The following is a 21,024-nucleotide window of genomic DNA, read 5'->3' on the forward strand; positions in this document are numbered from 1 at the left end:
GCCTGGCCCAGCCTTGGCTAATGCAGACATTTGAGGAGTAAACCAGTAGATGGGAACTCTGCTTCTCTGTTTCTGTCTCTCTTGTTCTTTCAAATAAATAAAAAATTTTAAAACTAAAATAAAGGTTAAAAGCTAGTGAAAATGGAATTGAAAGGTAGGTTTATTTTGGTACACAAAATGTTGAAATCCATTCATACAAAGGGTCTTCAAAAAATTCATGGAAAACGCATATTATGAAAAAACTACAGATGGATTTCAAAAAAATTTTGCAGCAAAATAAATTTTTCAGTTCCATTTCCCCACAAACTTTTTGAAGTACCCACATATGAAATGTCTGGGGTCTGGGGACAATAACTCCTCAATAAATACGAGCTCTAATTATCATAGCAAGGTGGCTGATTTGGGAGACCTTAAAGGTAGCTTTTGGCTCAATATTCTGTGAATAGAATTACAAATTCAAAAGATATGGAATAGGTTCAAAGCAGCTGCTCAGTTAGCTATACCTCTCTAGCAAGTGCCTAGCATAGTGTTTTCAGTGCTTGGCACACAGTGTGCATTCAGCCAAAGCTGAGCATATGGGTATTTACTGTTTCACAGCCTACAGAATGTCCATGGACCAGGACCAATCTGGGTAAGAGAATTGGTAATTCTGGTAGGCCTGGAAGCACGGGACACTAGGCAGAAATAATAGCTTTTAGGGTAGCCAAAAAGAAAGCAAATCAGAATGTCCCTAAGAGTCCTTGCTTCTGGCTGATTTTATACGTAAATTTCCTTTCACCACTAAGGTACATTCTACCTACTGGAACATCAGTTCCATCCATGCTGATAGGAGTCATCTCATCCTGCATTCATTCCTTAAATATTTTTTAAATTTCTATCGTGCACATGACAACATGCTAAATGCTAGAGGTACAGAAATAAACAAAGCTCACAGCCCCTAGCCTCAGAGGTGAGTTACTGTCTAATGTTTCTGTGTCCACTGAAACGGACAGAGAGAACATGGTATAATACACCAATGTAATTCAGAGGGGTTGCATGCGGTGGGGAGCAGGGGAGGTAAAGATGATTAAATCATACAGTCCTTATGGAAATGCTAGACTCTAAATGAGACAACTAAGAGCTGGTCTTCAGTGAAGGTGCTTTTACACTTACTTCTACTCTTGTTCCAATCTTTTCATCTTTTATAGCATCTCCAAAAACTATCCTCACACCATGGGGGTTAGAGTATAGCTAAGCTTTAGGTTGGCCAGACTCATGTGTAATTTGGCAGATGAGCGCTCCTGAGCACAGAGAAAACTGTTAATTCAGGATTTCAAAAGCCCCATCAAATAAATGGAACTTCTGAGTTAAATCGCAGACTGCTATTAAATGTATTGCTGCTAATAACCCAGCTGTTTTTTTATTTATAAATAATACTTAACCTTTGTCTGACAAAACCTTTGTTTTGGTATCTGGGCTACCACTTAAAACAAAAAAAAAGCCAATATAACATTGGTAAGTGGGAAACAACTCTCAGCAAATTAATTAGGATTGCAATCTTATTTTCAACATCATTATCAATATAACTTCACAGTCACTGCCACCTACCACCAAAAAAAAAAAAAAAAAAAAAACAACTAGAGAAAAGCGAAAAGCAAAGCAAAATTCTATTCCCATGACTCATTCCTTTGGCATCCACGGAAGGCCAGAACTTTCAACAGAGATCAGCCTTTTGAAAGTGCTTCTTAGGGCGAAGAGAGCTGGAATTGTGGCTTAGCAGGTTAAGTCACCCTGCCTGAGACATTGACATCCTATATGGGCACAGGTTTGATTCCTGGCTGTTCCACTTCCAATCCAACTCCATGCTAATGTGCTTGGGAAAGCAGTGGAAGATGGCTCAAATGCTTGGGCCCCTGCCACCAATCTGGGAGACCCAGAAGAATCTCTGGCTCCTGGCTTTGGCCTGGCATAACACCAGCCATTGTGGTCATTTGGAGAGTGGACCAGTAGATGGAAGATCTCTCTCTCTCTCTCTCTCTCTCTCTCTCTGGCTCTTCCTCTCTCTCTGTAACTCCACCTTTCAAATAAATAAATGAATCTTTAAAAAGAAAAAAAGAAAGTGCTTGGAGCTAACAAAGAACCACAAACAGGAGTCTAACTAATGAATGCTAATGTTCCCAATGATGTAATTAGTCTTCATTCACTCTACCCATTTTTTATTCATGCAACTCAATTATCCATGTTACTACTACCACAAGTCTTCCCTTGAATGTGTATTGATATTAAGTACTATCTCTAGTTAATCAAGCACTCTGTTATACCAATAAGATTTCTGTTTGTTTTAGGCCCACAGATGAAATGGGGGTTTAGAACATTTTAAACTAAAATGCCTAATTATTGCTGCAGCAAAAGCATGGGCATTTGAGATTACCTAATGTCACTTCAGCTGCCACTAAGTCCTTGTACAAGACTCTTTCATGGCCTATAGCTTCAGGTGACTGTTCGTGGCCCTTCCTGGTCACCAGCAGCAGGAAGAGAACAGATATGTTGATTGTAATAATGCTACTTCAGTACAAGGATGAGAATGCTCAGACATGAAACCAGCACAATCCCAAACACCAGGGAAGTTTGGTTCAAGATCCCTTGGATCATACCCCAAACTAGCCCTGTTCCAGATCCAAGTTATTTATTGAGCTGTACAACTGACTCCTTCCTCCTTGAGACTTCTCAGTCCTTTTTGGATGATGGTGCATTGATCTTCCTTCCTTTCTTCTCCTCCTACAACTCTAGATGCCCGAGCTCTAGCACATCTTTCATTGATTGTTTGGCCTCCTGACAGCCAGTTCTCCAGGTCAGTGACTCAACCACACATTTGTTTATATGGAAGACAAGGCAGATGGTCATGTTTCTAGTGAGAAAAAGGAAGGAAGAACAAATGGGAAGGAGGAAAGGAAGGAACAAAAGAAGGAGGTATCTATTTTTTCTAGAGCAGATTTTGTTTTTGCCTTGCCGACCCTCCCACCTGGTAACTATGGCTGGGATCCAGGAAAGGTGTGAATCAACAAACTCATTTAAATTAACATACCTTGCTTGAGGGACTGTGTAACATCATATAATGCTGTCTTTTCAGTAAGGCTGGTCAGCTTTCCAGCTCTTCCTGAATTAGACCTTCAGGGTGGTTTGCTTGTTGAATTTGAAGTGTTGTGAATTCTCAGATTAGACCCAGATGCATTGGAATGTCAGTATAAACACACATCACAAAGCCCAATGTAAACTATGGTTAACATACGTGTCATTTTGGATTATCCAAGTGATGGCTGGGCTAACCAGGAATGGTCCAAGTAATTGGAAATTGATTGCATAGAGGTCACAGAACCAAAAGCCAGCTGGTGTCTGGAAAACTGGGAAGAGATGATTGACCTTGGACAAGTCCCTTTCCACTCTTGAGGCCTCCCTTAACCCTTACTGGTAAAACGTGGGGGCCTGGCTAGATGATCTCTTGGGCTCTGACAGCTCTAGGCCCTGGCAGCCCTGGCATTCAGTGACCTGTGAACAGTGAGAAAAGTCACACATTATCCTTCTGCTGACACGGAGAACCCTGGCTTTTCTCCCCATTGTACTCTGCCTTCACCCATGTTTCACTCCTTCAAAACGGACTAATTAACGTCCAGCTCTCAACTTCCCTTGGTCTGTCTGCATTGTTTCAGAGCCATCCACCAAGGTTGGGACACTTAATAAGGCACAGTCAGGCCACTGAGATAAAGAGATTGCTGAAGTCCCATTTTGTGCTAATGAGCTGGTGATTGGGACATCTTGGATGGGTCTTCAGTAAAGCATGAAGTGCTTAGATGGCTGTCAACAAAGTGACAAGCTGACCTCTTGAGAGTAAAGGCAAAGAAAATTCGACATAACGGCGCTTGCGTCCTTTCTATGAGCTTGTGTTTCGTCAGCTTCTAGCAGATACTTGCTCAAGTCTTGTAAACAAACTTAGGAGATATGAAAAAGTGAAGGAAAGAAATATTAGAGGAGGTTGATGCTCTTAAAATTCATTCAGTAGGAGAAACAGTATCTGCAACAAGAACTAGCAAGTGTTGAAGGACTATGACAATAGTGCAAGGGCAGCATTAAAGATCAACGACACAGCTGTGAATACCTCTGCTTGTAATGGGAAATTTATTGGTAAAAACAAATTTACTGAAAGTTCCTTGGTTAGTTCTACGAGCTTCTGGCCAAATGTCCAGTCCATATTCCTACCTCTGCTAGCTTAACCATAGTCTAGAAGGCAAACAACAGAATTATTTTAAATTGATGGGAGTTTGCTTGCTTGTTTGCTTTTTCCTTTTTTCTGTTCTTTCTTTTTTTTTCAAATAGACAGAAAAGGCTCAAAATACAGTAATTCTACTTCTGAATAAGGAATATATCCTCTGCCTGTCATTTTGGCACTTTTGAAAAATTTTCAAATTTTAGGAACACTCCTGGCATCTGTTCAGAAATTTAGCTTGTTTTGGAAAATCAGTAGAAAATATACAGATGGGGATAAGCTGGTTTGGGGAAGTAGGTTCATTAAAGAATGGATAAAGTCCTCAGTTATTCTGAAACTTGGTCTCAAGTCTTGAGCAAACCATAGGTTAGGAGCTGTTTGCAATCTACCCTCTCTTCCCTGCTGGTATCCTTGAGAATCTCATCATGCTAGGAGAAACTATCAGGGTGCCCTGGAAGTGGGAGATACGGTCTTTTAAACTTCTGCAATCTCCTTGCCATGGTTTTCAATGCTCTGATTCCAGGTTGTAGACACTAGCTGTCCTAACTTGTCTCTCTCCATAAATCCCCCCTTTAAACATCACTCTCAAATTTCCAAAGCAGTTTAGATTAGAAAAACAAGAAACTTTGTGGTTCCTAATTTCATCTGCCCTACTTTATCCCAGCTTTCCAAAAGCAAATAGAAAACAAAAACACGTTTCTTAAATAAATGAGGATTCAAAAACAATTACCAATGAACAAGATGTAAGTAGGCTCAGTGCAAAGCAAAAATGTCTGGATAGACACAGAACAGGCAGATGGACACCAAGGGAGAAGCCATTCTTTCCCTCTACAAACTAAGAAGCACATGCCCATACTCCTCCCACTTGGGATGCCTACATCCCACATCAGAGTGCCTGGTTCGAGTCCCAGCTACTCTGCTTCTGATCCAGCTCCCTGCTAATGCACTTGGGAAGTGGAGGATGTTGGCCCAAGTCACCCACGTCGGTGACAAGGCCTGACCCAGCCCTGGTTATTGCAGGCATTTGAGAAGTAAACCAGAGAATAGAATATCTCCCTGTCTCTCTCTGCTTTTCAAATAATTTGTCCCATAGTGTAAAGCTCTATGGGTCAAGCCCAAGGGCTCCCCTGACCTTGAGTTAATGGAAACATAATGCACCAAGCTTGTATTATGGCATAACAGATTAAGCCTCCGCTTGCAACACTGGCATCCTATATGGGCATCAGTTTGAGTACTGGCTGCTCCACTTCCAATCCAGCTCCCTGCTAATGCACCTGGAAAAGTGGCAGAGGATTGCCCAAGTCCTTGGACCCCTGCTCCCATGTGGGAGACCCGGAAGAAGATCTTGGCTTCAGGCTTTGGCCTGGTCCAGCCTCAGCCATTGCAGCCATTTGTGGAGTGAGGCAGCGGATGGAAGATCTCTCTCTGTCTCCCTCTCTCTCTCTCTCTCTCTCTCTCTCTATCTCTGTGTGTGTGTGTGTGTGACTAAGCCTTTCAAGTAAATAAATTTAAAGAAATACATAGCAGCCCACAGCATGATCCATCCCTACAGACAGCACCTTCTTCCCCAGCTGCTTAATCATCATCTAGTTTACTAATCCTTACAACAAAGGCCCTCTTAAGTGCTAAATCATTAAATTTCCCTGGGGATTAGCCCAAGTCAAATCATGAGCATCTTTGCCAAAAACTCAAGCAGCCCAGAGCCAAACTCAGCTCTAGGAATTTGTTGATGAGGACAGGGGAAGAAATCAAAAGCATTGTCCTCACACAAGCAACCAAAGGTACCTTTGCCTTTGCTCCTAACCAATTCACATCATCCGGCTGTCTCAGCAAGCCAGGGAAGGGAAGACAAACATGACTGCCCAAGAGCAAACTCAGGGTTTCTTACACTATCAGCAGATATGCTCACTGGGGTCCCATCAATGCTAGTCATTTGTTTACACTGAAGTCTTATGCTAACAAACATTAATGTTATCACGATTTGTCATCAATATTTGATGGTTTAGAACAGTGCCCAAAGTGAGGCACATACACCCGCGACTGGGATAAGATGATCTACTGGAACGCTTATGTTTATCCTTTTGTAAAAACTTGAAAGTCAAGCTTTATTAATATTTAATATTGGTAGAAGTAATTTATATCATCCATAAATAGAATTATGAATAGTGAGGACACCTGCTCAAAGCATTTTTACTGATATAAATTTTTACTAAAAATAATTGCCTGCAGAGCACGCTTTGTGGCACAACAGGTTAAGCTGCCACTTGGAATGCTTGCATCCCATATCAGAGTGCTGGTGCAAGTGTCAGCTACTCTGCTTCTGATCCAGCTACCTGCTGACAGGCGTGGGAATTGGAAGATGATGGTCCAAATACTTGAGTCACTGCAACCCATGTAGGAGACCAGAATGGAGTTCCTGGCTCCTGACTTTGCTCTGGCCCAGCCCTCGCTGTTGAAGGCATTTGAGCAGTGGACTAAAGGATGGAAGATCTCTCTCTCTCTTTTTTCTCTCTCTCTCACTCTCTCACTCGTTCACTCTCTTGATCTCTTTCTCTCTCTCTCTCTCTCTCTCTCAATCTCTCTCTCTGCCTTTCAAATAAGTAAATAAATCTTTTAAAGAAATGAAAAATAATTTTTAAAATACCCAGATCATAGACCTGAATGAAATGAGAGGAATAAAACCATGAAGTTTTAGAGGAAAACATCAGAGCATATCTTTGCAACCTTCAGGTGGGCAAAGATATCTTGGGCAGGATGCAAAAAAGCAGTAACCATGAAAGAAAAAGTCATATATTGGATTTCATCAAAATAAAAAAATCTCCAGCAAAGTTATTACCATAAAAAGGGAACCCATGGGCTGAGAAAAAATATTTATAATGCTTATACATGACAAAGAATGTCTATCCAAGATATTTTTTAAAACTACAATTCAGTAAGAAAAAGACAGTCAATTAACAATTGGCAGAAGACTTGAATAAACATTCTATGGAAGAAGACAGCCAAATGTCCCATAAGTATATGAACAGGTGCTTAATATAATTTTTCACCAAAGCAATGCAATTGAAAATCACAACAAAATATCAGGGCATATCCACCAGAACATCCAAAATTAAAAAAAAAAAAAACCTGAAAATACTAAGTATTGGTAAGAATGTATAGCAATTTAAATTTTCTAGATTGCTGGCAGCAATGTAAAACCGTACGACCACTGTGGAAATCTGTTATACTCACTCTCAGATCCAGCAAGTCCACACCTAGGGATACCCAAAAGAAGAATTGTATATGTTCATAAAAAATGTGTTTGTTCATGGCAGACAAAACTACGAAGAACCCAACTGTACATTAAGACACATACAGGGTGGATGTTTGCCCTAGCTGTTAAAATGCCTTTGAAATGCCCACATTCAAAATTGGAGCCCCTGGGTTTGAGTCCCAGCTCTGTTCCCAAGTCTAGCTTTCTGCTAATGTGCACCCCAGGAGCTAACAGTAGGTGGGCCCCTACCACCCATGTGGGAGATCTGGAATGAGTTCTCAGTTCCCAACTTTGACCTAGCCGAGCCGCAGCTATTGCAGGCATTTGGGGGATGAACCAGAAGATGGGAGATATCTCTTTCTTGCTCTGCCTTTCAAATATTTTTAAAAGGTTAATTTTGAAAATTTATGCATATTGGGGCCGGTGCTGTAGTGCCTGAAGTGCTGGCATCCCATATGGGCACTAGTTCCAGCCCCGGCTGCTCCACTTCCTATCCAGCTCTCTGCTACGGCCTTGGAAAGCAGTGGAAGATGCCCGAAGCTCCTGGCTCCTAGCTTCAGATATTGGCACAGCTCAGGCCATTGTGGCCATCTGGGGAGTGAACCAGTGGATGGAAGACCCCCCCCCCGCCTCTGCCTCTTTGTAACTCTGCTTTTCAAATAAATAAATAAGTATTTTAAAAAATGCATGCATACACACAAAAGGTCATATGATACAGCAATAAAGAAGAACAAACAATCAATACCTCAATACCGGCATTAAAGCGAATGTCTCATAAATACTATGTTGAATAGGAGAGGTCAAACGAAAATAGTACATAGTGTATGATTTCCATTAATATCAAGGTCCGAACAGACAAAACTAACCTGTGGTGATAACCGAGGATGCTGGAAATGTTTTGCATGTTCAACTGGTTTCTGATTACATGGGAATATGTAAGCCTAAAAAAGTCATTGAGGGGCCAGCGCTGTGGCGTAGCTGGTAAAGCCGCAGCTTACAGTGCTGACATCCCATATGGGCGCCGGTTCTACTCCCAGCTGCTCTACTTCCAATCCAGCTCTCTGCTATAGCCTGGGAAAGCAATGAAGGACAGCCCAAGTCCTTGGGCCCCTCCATCTGCATGGGAGACCCAGAAGACACTCCTGGCTCCTGGCCTCGGATCGGCACAACTCTGGCCACTGCAGCCATCAGGGGAGTGAACCATTGAATGGAAGACCGTTCTCTCTCTCTCTCTCCCTCTCCTCTCTCTCTCTCTTTCTCTCTGCCTCTGACTCTCTGCAACTCTGCCTTTCAAATAAATAAATAAATAAATCTTTTAAAAAGTCACTGAAATTTGTACCTTTTATTGTATGTAAGTTATTTCTTAATTGAAAAAAATAATAAAGACCTTTAGACTATACTGCTTATAATTCTGAGGTAGAAACCAAAGCTCAAGTACTATTTTCACACACTTATAGTTTTAATAAAGGCAAACCATTTCTCATAAAAGGCAAGCCTCCACAGTAGAGCCACAATCAATGAATGTGCCCACTGTTCTTCTTTGCTTTGAGACACAATTTATCTACTCCTCCCCAAAGTGGATGATTTCAGTAGGAAATAAAACTGAAGACCAATACTTCATTTTCTTATCTTTTATCCGATAACAATGGAGTCTTTCTTTTGTAAATCAACAATTTTCTATCTTAATGTATTACTAAAAATGGAGTCAATCTGTTGTCTACTGTTGTTGCTCTTGTCTATCTCAGCTATGTCTTTTTCTTATGGTCCCCAGAGTTGCCAACATGCACCACAACCAGTTTTTCCACAGACATCATTACTGCTCTTTATTGGCTCACCCATGCTTCTTGGTTGTCCAGTAAGGTAGGACTTTCAGTGGTACACGTGATCAAAGGACTTAGCACAGTGATGTGCTGGAGAGAGTTCAGGGAGGACAGAAGTGGAAGAAGCTGGAGAGAAGGATCTGACAGAGTGCTAGGCTATGTTCCTGACTCCTAGAAGCCGTTGTAAGCAACAGAACTCACTCTCTCCAATCACATTATGCTCTTTTTTATAGGGCTAAAAGTCTAGAACAAACCAGGAAGTTCACAAGTTCCCTCCAGCATTAAGAGAGCGGGATGTGCAAATCTAGCAGGCGAGCCCAGGAAGCTGAAAAAAAAAACTGTCTCTTACATACCATCCAGCATAACACTGCAAAGAGGGTATATCAACTCACTGGCATTTATGAACTGTGCATAATGCCCGAATTAAGAGAAGAATGCATGTTAAATTCTACTAGATTACTAGAGAGAAATGGAGGTAATACTACTTGGATTAATATAATCTTTTTTTTTTCTTCAGGATCAATCTATTGTCGATGTGAAAACTATTCTTCAAGGTGATCAAAAATGTTTTTTTTTAACCTACCAGCTGGGTTTGAATGTGTTAGATACAGGCTTCCAGCCCAAGAGATGTGTTTAACTATCTGGAACCCAAGCCATCCCAAAGCCAGGGTCACTCAATTACTCATTGCTGGTTCCCTGAAGTCATTTATTTATAACCCATTATGCAAAAAGCCAGAGACAGTTTCTAAAGAGTACACATATTCAACATTAGTCATTTCTGACTGGAAAAGGACCAAGTGAGACTGCCCACCCTTCAGGAGAAGGACAAAAACGGCTGCCTCTAGAAACAACTAGGCCTGCTCTAGCTCTAGCTCTCAGCAAATCACTTGTCCAGCTTCCTAAGCACCCATATGTCCGACACCAGATGTGTATGATGGGAGAGGGCAGTTGCTTTCTATTTTTCAGAACTGAGCACCTGCATCTCACTCTTAGAACATTGTTTGTGGGGCACCAGCACTGTGGCATACTGGGCTAAGCCTCCACCTGCGGTACCAGCATCCCATATGGGCACTGGTTGGAGTCCCAGCTGCTCCACTTCTGATCCAGCTCTCTGCTGTGGCCTGGGAAAGCAGTAGAAGATGGCCCAAGTCCTTAGGCCCCTGCATCCACGTGGGAGACCTGGAAGAAGCTCCTGGCTCCTGCCTTCAGATCGGTGCAGGTCCTGTTGTTGTGGCCATTTGGGGAATGAACCAGGGATGGAAGATTCTCTCTCTCTCTCTCTCTCTCTCTGTCTGTCTCTCCCTCTCTCTGTCTGCAACTCTACTTTTCAGATAAATAAAATCTTTAAAAAAAAAAGAAAAAAAATATTGCCTGCGTCTTCCCGGGCCCCTGTCTCCAGCAGTGATTTAATTTCTGGTTTTCACTTAGCTCTCTGACCGGTGAGAAATGAAGAAGCAGCAGAGGTGTTTAGCTTCCTCCCGTCTTTCTGAATGACTGCCACCAAAGCCAACAGCTCCCACAGAAATCACCTGCAGAGGCCGATGTGTATGTTGCAAAGGCAATAACAACAAAAACCCTTACTGACCTTGACATTAACGTGGCACACTTGCTGCTGCTTTCAGTTAGTGTTGTGACACGGGCAACAAGTGAGCCATCACTACTGTTTCAAGCATCCTGCTCTCGCTCTGCCTGACAAATCACCCACCCTCCCTTTCCCCCTCAGCAAAACGTGTCGAATAAAGGAAAACAACACCAAGTTTCCATGATTGACAAGAGAGTGGGAGAGAGAAAACACACTCTGTCGTTGATGTATGTTAGTGGTGGGCAGAGACTCTGACATCAGGGATCATTCCCAGCCCCCGCCCCCGCCCCCTTCTGCAATGCCAGGATTAGCTGGAGATAAGAATGAAAGAGGAAATGATGGGCGTTTAAGTTCAAGATTTGGGGACTCAATAAAGGTCAAGCCGTGCAGAAGCCATTCTCTCTGGTATCAGACTTGTTTTTGAAGTTAAGGCAGAATGAAAAGAGAAGCAGATTTTTAGCTCTGTCCCTGATCACGCCCATGTCTCTAATCTTAAACACAAGGGTAGAGCCTTTCCCCCCTTCTTCCCTGCCAACCTTGGTACTCAGGGCACTCGTGCAGCCAAGCTCACTCCAGTACACTCTGGCCTCCCTCCAAACTTTTTCCAACCCTCTCTAACCACCCTTCCTGTGTACACATTTTCCTTTTCCACTCTCATCCCTTTCCCCTCTTCCCCAGCCCTTCCCTACCATTCCCTGCCCTCCGACTTTCCTATGGCCTACTTCAAGCACCTCTATTGTTAAACTCTTCTGTCCACTTCTACCCCCTAATTAAATGCCAGACCAAAGAATGATTCTTCTACTGTAAATAGTAGCAGATCAGAAGCTCTACATGACCTGGCCATGTGTGCCCTTTTTTATTTATTTTTTTTTTATTTTTTATTTATTTATTTATTTGTTTTTTTGACAGCCAGAGTGGACAGTGAGAGAGAGACAGAGAGAAAGGTCTTCCTTTGCTGTTGGTTCACCCTCCAATGGCCGCACCTCGCTGATCCGAAGGCAGGAGCCAGGTGCTTCTCCTGGTCTCCCATGGGGTGCAGGGCCCAAGGACTTGGGCCATCCTCCATTGCACTCCCGGGCCACAGCAGAGAGCTGGCCTGGAAGAGGGGCAACCGGGACAGAATCCGGCGCCCCGACCGGGACTAGAACCTGGTGTGCCGGCGCCGCCAGGCGGAGGATTAGCCTGTTGAGTCGTGGCGCCGGCCCATGTGTGCCCTTTTTGCCTCACTTGCCACTCCCCCTCAACACACACACACACACACACACACACACTGCAGTCATATGGAGCTTGTTGATCTTCACAGAGGTCAAGCCCATCCCTACTTCAGGACTTCTGCACTTGCTGTTTCTGTGGCTGAAAACATTCTTCTAGATCCTTGTACTGTAGCTCTGTTCATCATTCAGATGGTAGCTCAGACTTCAAAGAAGTCTTTGTCTGATCATTGATAGAAATATTCCTCCTCTCTTGCCCCGTCTCAGCATCAGTCTCCATGTCGTTACCCATTTCATTTTCTCTGAGAATTCATTACCATTTTATATTTTCTTTTATTTCTGCAGATGTTTACTTTGTATCAGGATTCTTACACCATATGAGGGAGACAGTCAAGTACTTTTTTTACAGCTCTAACATTGGCATCTAGGGAAACAAATGGAGCTCAATGGCTATTTGTTGAAATTAAAATTAGAAAGCCTTTCCAAGATATCACCCCATTGGTTTGCCTAATTCAGAACTAGTAATATTATTTTAACATAACTGAGGTCCAACCATGTTGCACGATTTGCCCAAGATAGAGCACCTATCAGTTTTGAGATATATATAATTTTTTTTCTGGGAGGTTGTGAAAAAAGCTTTTTGTTTTCCATAGATATAAGCTATTCATGATCTTTAGCCACACAAAGAGTTCTTGCTAAAGAGGCAGTTCAAGCTTTTCAAAGACATTGTACTTATTGGCTCAGAATATCCCAGAATAGTTATCCTTTGAGCTAAATACCCCCCATTTATCACAAGGTACCCAGAAGTAACTGTTAGACTCTTAATTTGGTGGGAGGAATGAAGCCTTTAAGGAAACTTAGATGCATGACAATACCACCTTGTATCTAGATATGATTCTCCTTACTTTTTTTTTCCTTAACATTCTCAGCCTTAGGAAGTTAATTTAAAACACACACCAGCCCTCACAAACAGACCATGAACACTGGGAGATTTAACTACTCCCAGCATCCGGGAATTCAAAGGAACTTCCACTCCCCCTTCCTGTGTGCAGGCGTTACAACAGGCCCTTTCAGTCTACTAGCCCCGAAAATTCTAAGAGCAAATCCAGACGATGGGCATAAAGCAGATTGTAATTTGATTGAGTGTTTAGTTAACCAGTTTCCTCAGATCCCTGAAAAGGTGTATGTTTGGGGAGGGGGAGGGGCCCTCCCCAAGACTAAATGAGACTTCATCCTGACCCAATCTCTCATGACTATCATTCCTTCCTGAAAGACCACTGGTTCAGTGGGTTTCATATCTTACACCTTTGTGATTCAGTCTGTATACCTTTGTGAGGCTTTTCATATAAACAAAATCACAAATTAAGAAAAAAAAGTCTTTCGTCAAGCCAGCTTTCTTGATTTGGGATTTTGAAAATACAGCGACCATGATAGAGCTACAAGAAAAAGTCTAAAGATCCGTAGTGTGCATTCAGCACTAATGGACAATAAGTGATGGGGAAGCTTTGTCAGGTCTGATTCAGATTACCTGTGGCCGCTGTGAATTATATGGAATTACACAGAGTTTAATGGTTCTCTGGCAATCTGCCTTGGCCCAGGGCCAAGACAACTAATGCTTCAATCAAACTGCTCTCCCCACCCCCACCCCAATATAATTTCTGTTCCTGTCTAAGTCTTGAGTGTATCAGTGAGGAAGCCTTCAGCGACACTCTCATACAAATGCCAAAGCTTGCCTTTCCTTTTTTTCTCTCTTCCTCTTCCTCCTTCTTTAGGGGCAGGTATATTAAGTGCTCCTGTAGCTTTGCTGAGCCAAACGGCCTGGCTAACATCTATGACAAGATCTGATTCAAAAGGAGGAACAGTGAGGACAGGACAAGTAGCAGGTGGTCCTATCCCTTTCCTCTGCAGTGCCATCGGCTAGATCTAATTCAGGCTGATCAGCAAGGGCCCTGGCCCTGCCCTCCTGCACCACCCAGGCAATTCAGGAAGGCCTCCCTGCAAAGCTAGGTCACTCTCCTGACAAAGAGAATCCCACTGCGTGGTGAGTTACCTTTGAGTGAGTCTCTGAGGAACCCAACTGGCCCTGGGCGGGATTCTGCCACAAATGAATGCTGGCAATCTCTTTCACACAGGTGGGGACAGTGGAAAAAGGCCAAGAGTACAAACAAAGGCCAGAAAAGTCCACCTCAGACTTGCAAAACAGGCATATACTGCTCTGAGGTGTGAGTGTTCTGTGGGTAGCAAACATTCAGAGCCCAATTTCTTTCCTCCTACCCATCCCACACCTCTCCCAAAACCCCCAGGGGTGCTTCAGCACCCGCATCTCCTGGTGACTCCTCGCCCACTTTGTCTGGCTGATTCCAAAGTCGCATTTACTGGCTCTGCTAGGGAGAGAGCTCATTTTAAGAGACTAGCTGCCATAGAACCAGCGGGAGGGAAGGGCAGAAACCACAGGATTCCTACTCTGCGCTGATTGCCACTAACTCATTTCAGCTGCTAAGAGGAGGCCCTGTTGGGGGAGCCAGGAGAGGAAATGGGTTCCATGTACAGTCCACTTTAAATTGTTCACAATTGCGTGCTCGAAAATAGTCTCTCCACTAAACATTTAGCATGCCCATTAGCACAAGCCATAAAGCTTCCAGCTTCACTGCACGGTTCGCTCAGGCTGCCTCAGCTGCTTCCTCGTGGCAAACAAGTCAGATCCATGCAGGAAGGATAAAGAAGCCCCAAGCATGGTGAAACCTGCACCCAGGAAGGATGGTTCAACAGGACTTTGAAGCACAGAAAGAATGTGGAGGGTGAGGACCAGCTGTTCTCAATTTTGATTAAAAGCAGAGCAAGGGAAAAGCAATTGTGATTGCAAGGAGAGGGACTGATGTTAACAAGAAGGAAGAACTTCCTGCCAGGGAAAGTAGGTAAATATTAGACTGAGTGGTCGGTCAGTGAAGGTTATGGAATTTCCTTCTTTGGAGTGGCTCTTCTGTCTCGGCTATTTCTGTGTGGTCCATCCAGAGGATGGGGGAAGGAGGAAAGAGAAGCAGCTAGAGGTCCAATGCTGGCCCTCCCAGCTCTCAGAATCACTAATTTGCAACATTCTGCAATCTACAACAGGGATCACTGAAGCAAAGAAAGAAACAACAAGCAGCTTGCTGCTGATCTCAAATGTTTAGCTTCACCCCAACTCTCTAGGTCTCGCCTGAGCCAAGCTTTTGCGCTGGCCCTCACAATCCCAGGAAAGAAAGACTTGGGTTTTGGCTCCCCAGAGCCTCTAGGCCATGCATATGGGAACAATATTTTCGGAACCAGGACATGGTCTGACAATTATATTTATGGAGACAAGAGGGTAGAATATGTGAAATCAGAGCTATCCCAGGAAATCGGGGATGTGTGGCCTCCATGGCGACATATTATCTCTTTCGGAGGGTCCCAACACAGGAGGGAGGTAATGAAAACTATGCCATGTGGTTTGGAGGCGGGGCTCTTTCCCAGCTGGGACTCTGGAAGGCAGGGTCATAATAAGCCCAGAACAAACTGAAATTCCAACTTGTGCAGATTTGAGAAAAAAAAAAGTAGGCTACATATCTTCTCTTGTCCCCTGGCCCCCACTCTCAAATGGAACAGGAGTTCAGGAGCACATCTACCCCCTCTCAATCAAAAATAATGCCAGAGGTTACAGATGGGAAGAGATATGGTCTGGTACAAAGGAGGCTGCTCAGTGATTGCTTCACTGATCCACTCCTTACCTGGAACAACATCAGCATTTTCTAGCAGCTTCTTAGAAATGTAAATTAGGGGGGGCAGCGCTGTGGGTGGTGGGTAAAGCTGCAGCCTGCATTGCCACCAACGCCATCCCAAATGGGCGAAGTCAGGAGCCAGGAGCTTCTTCCAGGTCTCCCATGTGAGTGCATCCTCTGCTGCTTTCCCAGGCCATAACAGAGAGCTGGAGCGGAAGTGGAGCAGCTGACTCACGAACGGCGCACCTATGGGATGCTGGCACCGCAGGCGGCGTCTTTACCTACTATACCACAGTGGCCCAGGCCTCTACTCCTGATCCAGCTTCTTGCTAATACGCCTGGGAGGCAACAGATGTTGGCCCAAGTACATGGGTTCCGCCACTCAGGTGGGAGACCCAGGCCTGGCTGTTGCAGCCATTAGGGGAGTGAACCAGCAGATGGAAGATTCTCTTTCTCACTCTATCATATAAAATGTAATAAATAAAATATATATTAAAAATAAAGTATCTGGGAGGATGTGTGCAGGTTATACGCAACTATGTCACCATTTTACATGCTTGATCTTAGCCACAAGGCTGAGAAGCAGTCCACCATTTTATATCAAGAACATGAGCATTAGAACATTTTAGTATCAGTGTTGGGTCCTAGAATAACCCCGCCTCGGGTGCCGAGGGATAGTTGTACTTGATGCCTGGATTTCAAGGGGGTAACTCAATGTGGGCTCCAAGGAGCCTTTTACAAGTGGGCCCAAAGGCCCTTAAGGTTTCTCATCTAAGTGGTACTCAGGCACACACTCACTCCTTTGAGTGTTCTGTGCATATTTCAGGCCTTAGCCTCAGTCTGATTCCCAACTGAGCAGAGTTCACTCTGAGGACCGAGCCAGGCACATTGTACCTTTAGCAGCCTTAGCTTTACTTTTAAACAAACACAGATGAAAGAGTCCCCTGCTGAAAAGCACAGCCACTTAATGATAAGCCCTAGCCCTTGATAACATTAAGTTACAATAAAATAAAACAATTAGTCATTGTTTCTCCTCAGTTTAAGCTGATAACGCTAACTGCTATAATCGACAGGCAACCTTTCACAAACTGTTTGCCTAAAAGGAGCAGAAAGGCCTCCAGGTGAAATTTATCAAAGTGAAGGGCACTGAGCAACAAATCTTGGAGCTCCCCTGAGAATTAGCCAATGAAGGGAAAAGCAATCTCAACACATCAGCCCAGTTTAGCACTCAGTTCTGGCTGCCAGCAGACCTGCTGGTTCAGTTAGGTCAACTACGTCATGAAAGAAATTTCTGGAGTGGTGGTAACATTCTATATATTGGGATTTGGTAAATGCAGGTGCGTGGTGTGTCAAAACTCATCCAATAGCATACTTAAGATTTCGGTATTTCATTGTCTGTAAATTATACCTCAAGAGAAGAACTGTAGACAAACATTTACCTCTAGTAAGTGATACCTATGAAGAAATTTCTATGGGGACCTACACTGATGGCCTCAGTTTACTTTTAAAATAGTTATTTATTTGAAAGGCAGAGTTACAGAGAGGCAGAGGCAAAGAGACAGAGAGAGCTTCCATCTGCTGGTTCACTCCCCAAATGGCCACAATAATAGGACATGGGCTGATCCAAAGCCAGGAACCAGGAGCTTCTTCCTGGTGGGTGCAGGGACCCAAGCACTTGAGTCATCTTCCACTGCTTTCCCAGGCCATAGCAGAGAGTTGGATCAGAAGTGGAGCAGCCAGGACTCGAACCAGCACCCATATGGGATGCCAGCACTGCGGGTGGCGGCTTAACTCTCTGCACCACAGCGCCGGCTCCTTTCAATTTACTTAAAGTGTTTCAGAAGGTAATAGGCATTGACAGATGGATAGAGGGAATCAATAGATGGATATGCGATAAAACAAGTATAGTAGAATGTTAAAAGAAATCTAAGTGTTGAGTATATGAGGGTACTTCAAACAGTTCATGGAAAGGGAAATTTAAAAATGATTCTTTCGATGCAAAATTTTTAACTTCATGCAGTGTCCATGAACTTTTTGAAGTCCTTTTGTGTCAGCCTCAGCTTGACTGCTGAGCATTTTTGTTTCTTGGGAATTGTTTGCAGCTTGGGCCAAGACTTTAGATAATGGTGTGTGACTAGTGCTCAAATGTTTCACCTCACTACCTCACATTCAATCCAAATGTTCTTTGGAAACAAACAAAAACTAGAAACCTTTAAAAGGGAATATAAAGCAAAATTTAATATAAAAAATGGCACAGGACTGTTGTCTAAGATAGTTCTGCACACATCCATTTGTTTTATCTCTCTCTCTCTCTCTCTCTCTCTCTCTATATATATATATATATATATGAAAGGCTCTGAGACAGCGAAATCTTCCATCTGCTGATTCTATCCCCATATGTTCACAACAGCTGGGGCCAGACCAGGCCAAAGCCAGGAACTGAAATTTACCCTGCGTCTCTCACACGGGTGGTGGGGACCCAACTACTTGAGCCATCACTCACTGCCTCTCAGGTTGCACAGTGTCAGAAAGTTAAAATGGGGAGAGGAGCCAGGACTTGAACCCAGGCAGTCTGATACGAGATGTGGGTGTTTCACGTATTGTGTTAACTGCTCTGCCAAAAGCCTACCCTGGCCACCTTCTCCAATAGTTCTGGCATCCTTTCCAGATCTGGGATGATGCCCAATAAAAACAGGATCCTGCCATTTGGGAAGCACACTCATTCCTTATTGATCTCCTTTTCCATTTATTTTCTGAAAGGATCCCAGCAACATGCTTCCGCTTAATGCAGATCCTATCATTTAGTGACTGGTTTGAGAGAGGTGAAACGTTCTGTTTCTCAAGGCCAAGCCTAGGCTCCCATGCAGTGGCTCTTCGGGGTTTTTTTGAGCCCCCTAGCTAGTCCTGGTCAATGGAGAGGCTTGCTGTGTGCCCCAGAAAGCACTGTCAAAATTTGGGCCTGAGGAAGCAAGTCAAGAAGCAGATGGAGGCAAGGCGGGCACTGTAATGAAGCAGGTAAAGATGTTGCTTGCAATGTCAGAATCCCATATGGACACTGGTTCAAGTCCCGGCAGCTCCAATTCCAATCCAGCTCCTTGCTAATGACCTGGAAAACAGCAAAAGTGTTTGGACCCCTGCGCCTGTGTGGGAGACCTGGAAGAAACTCCTGGCTCCTGGCTTCAACCCCAGCCATTGTAGCCATTTGGGGAGTGAATCAGCAAACGGAAGACCCTTTTCTCTCTGTCTCTCCCCCTGCCCACTCTGTAACTCTGCCTTTTGAATAAATAAAATAAATGTTAAGAAAAGAAGAGGCAGGTAGGTAATAAAGCACAGAGCCTGCTACAGGGAAGAAGCTGGGGTCTGAGAAGTTGTCCAAGAGGTTGCTTTATGAGCCCACCAAACAGCAGCAGAGCTCTCTGTAGCACAAGAAACTGGGCACCCAAGTGCAGGCAACTTTCTAGGGTTCAAACTCCATCAGGCTATAATTAAGGTGTTTTAGGAGGCAGAGTACCTTGGGCAGCAAAGGTGTCTACAATCAGAAGGGGCAAGCAAGGCTTTGTCATTGGGACTCAACATCTAACCCTGAGTTTGGATTCATGGATTAGATTCTACAGACATTATACACCTTATCCTCACAGCACCAGTAACGGGCCTGGCACAGTTCAGGGAAATGATTGGGCCAACACAAATAACCACTGAAAAAAATAAGGTTGCTTTAAATTAAAAGAGTAGTTGCCATTCAAAATGCATTTTAAGTCTTCACAAATATAATTTTCATTTATAGTCTGGGGAGATAGCAACATGGGATGGGGGACAACCACTTTTGATGAATGGATATATGAACGTCTACAGTCAAATGATCTATTCAGAAAAAGTTGACACCCATGCCCTGAGAGGAGTCTCATCTTCTGCTATTTCTAGAGGATATGCTACTGATAACCATAAAGTGACTTCAGAGGCCATGGTTCTGCCAGTGAGGAGTCACTGTTCAGTGACATTTTGAGACCCTGTTCTACAAAAAAGGCTCATTTTTCAGACTTTTGATTAGAAGCTCTAGGGAGTGAGTTTGGGTTAACCACAACAGATGGTGAGAGGGGGAGAAAAAAACAACAATGTGTTGTGTATTTGAAAATCACTAAGAGAGTGGATTTTAAGTGTTCTACCACAAAAATGTTAAGTATGTGATGTAATGTATATGCTAATTAGCTTGAGTTAGCCATTCCACAACATACAAGGTATCTTCAAAAAGCTCAGGGGAAATATGTATTAAGAAAAAAAAAAACTATGGGATTTGAAGATATCTTTTCAAGAACTTTTTTGCACTAAAATAAACTTATCTTTGAATTCCATTTTTCCACAAATTGTTCCAAGTGCTCTCAGATGCATATTTCAAATTCTTCTGTTTTATACCATAAATATATACAAATTTTACTTGTCAATTTTAAAAATAATTCATTCAAGTTTTCAAAGATGAAAAGGCCTCCAAGGCATATGGCACCTCGTGTGGCTTACCAAACATTCTCCCATCATCTCACATGATCCTTACCACCAAGCTGCTAGAAAGCAAGTCAGGGGGCCAGCGCTGTGGTGTAGCAGGTAAAGTTTCCACCTGCAGTACCAGCATTCCATATGAGAGCCGGTTTGAGTCCCGGCTGCTCCACTTCTGATCTAGCTCTCTGCTATAGCCTGAGAAAGCAGTAGAAGATGGCCCAAGGACTGCACCCGCATGGGAGACCTGGAGGAAGCTCCTGGCTGCTGGCTTCAGATTGGCACAACTCCACCGTTGCTGCCAATTGGGGAGTGAACCAGTGGATGGAAGACCTCTCTCTCTCTCTCTCCCCCTTTCTCTTTCTGCCTCTCCTTCTCTCCTGTGTCACTCTGACCTTCAAATAAATAAATAAATCTTTAAAAGAAAAAAGCAAGTTAGATATGACAGTTGCCACTTAACAGATAAGGGAACTGGTTCCCAACAGTAAATTGACTTGTTCAAGGGCCACAACTAATAAGGACTCAGTGGGTACTCTGAATCTCTCCTACAGTTCTCCAGTATGTGTGGTTCCCGCACATCTATAAAAAATGGCCCTAAGAAAGTTTGACACCCCGTAGTTTGCTGGACTTCCTGTTGGTTAGATTTCTTTTTCACTCCAGCTGGACAAGAACAAGGTAGTGACTCATCCTAGTACC

At 43.5% G+C, this 21,024-nt stretch overlaps 1 protein-coding gene across 4 annotated transcripts in view; it reads right to left on the minus strand.

Moving 5' to 3' along the window:
* SHROOM4 (shroom family member 4) overlaps positions 1-21,024 on the minus strand; it is a 264,044-nt gene that overhangs the window by 130,053 nt on the left and 112,967 nt on the right. The window lies entirely within an intron of this gene.

This window comes from Oryctolagus cuniculus, chromosome X (assembly GCF_964237555.1).
Source record: "Oryctolagus cuniculus chromosome X, mOryCun1.1, whole genome shotgun sequence".
Taxonomy (NCBI): domain Eukaryota; kingdom Metazoa; phylum Chordata; class Mammalia; order Lagomorpha; family Leporidae; genus Oryctolagus; species Oryctolagus cuniculus.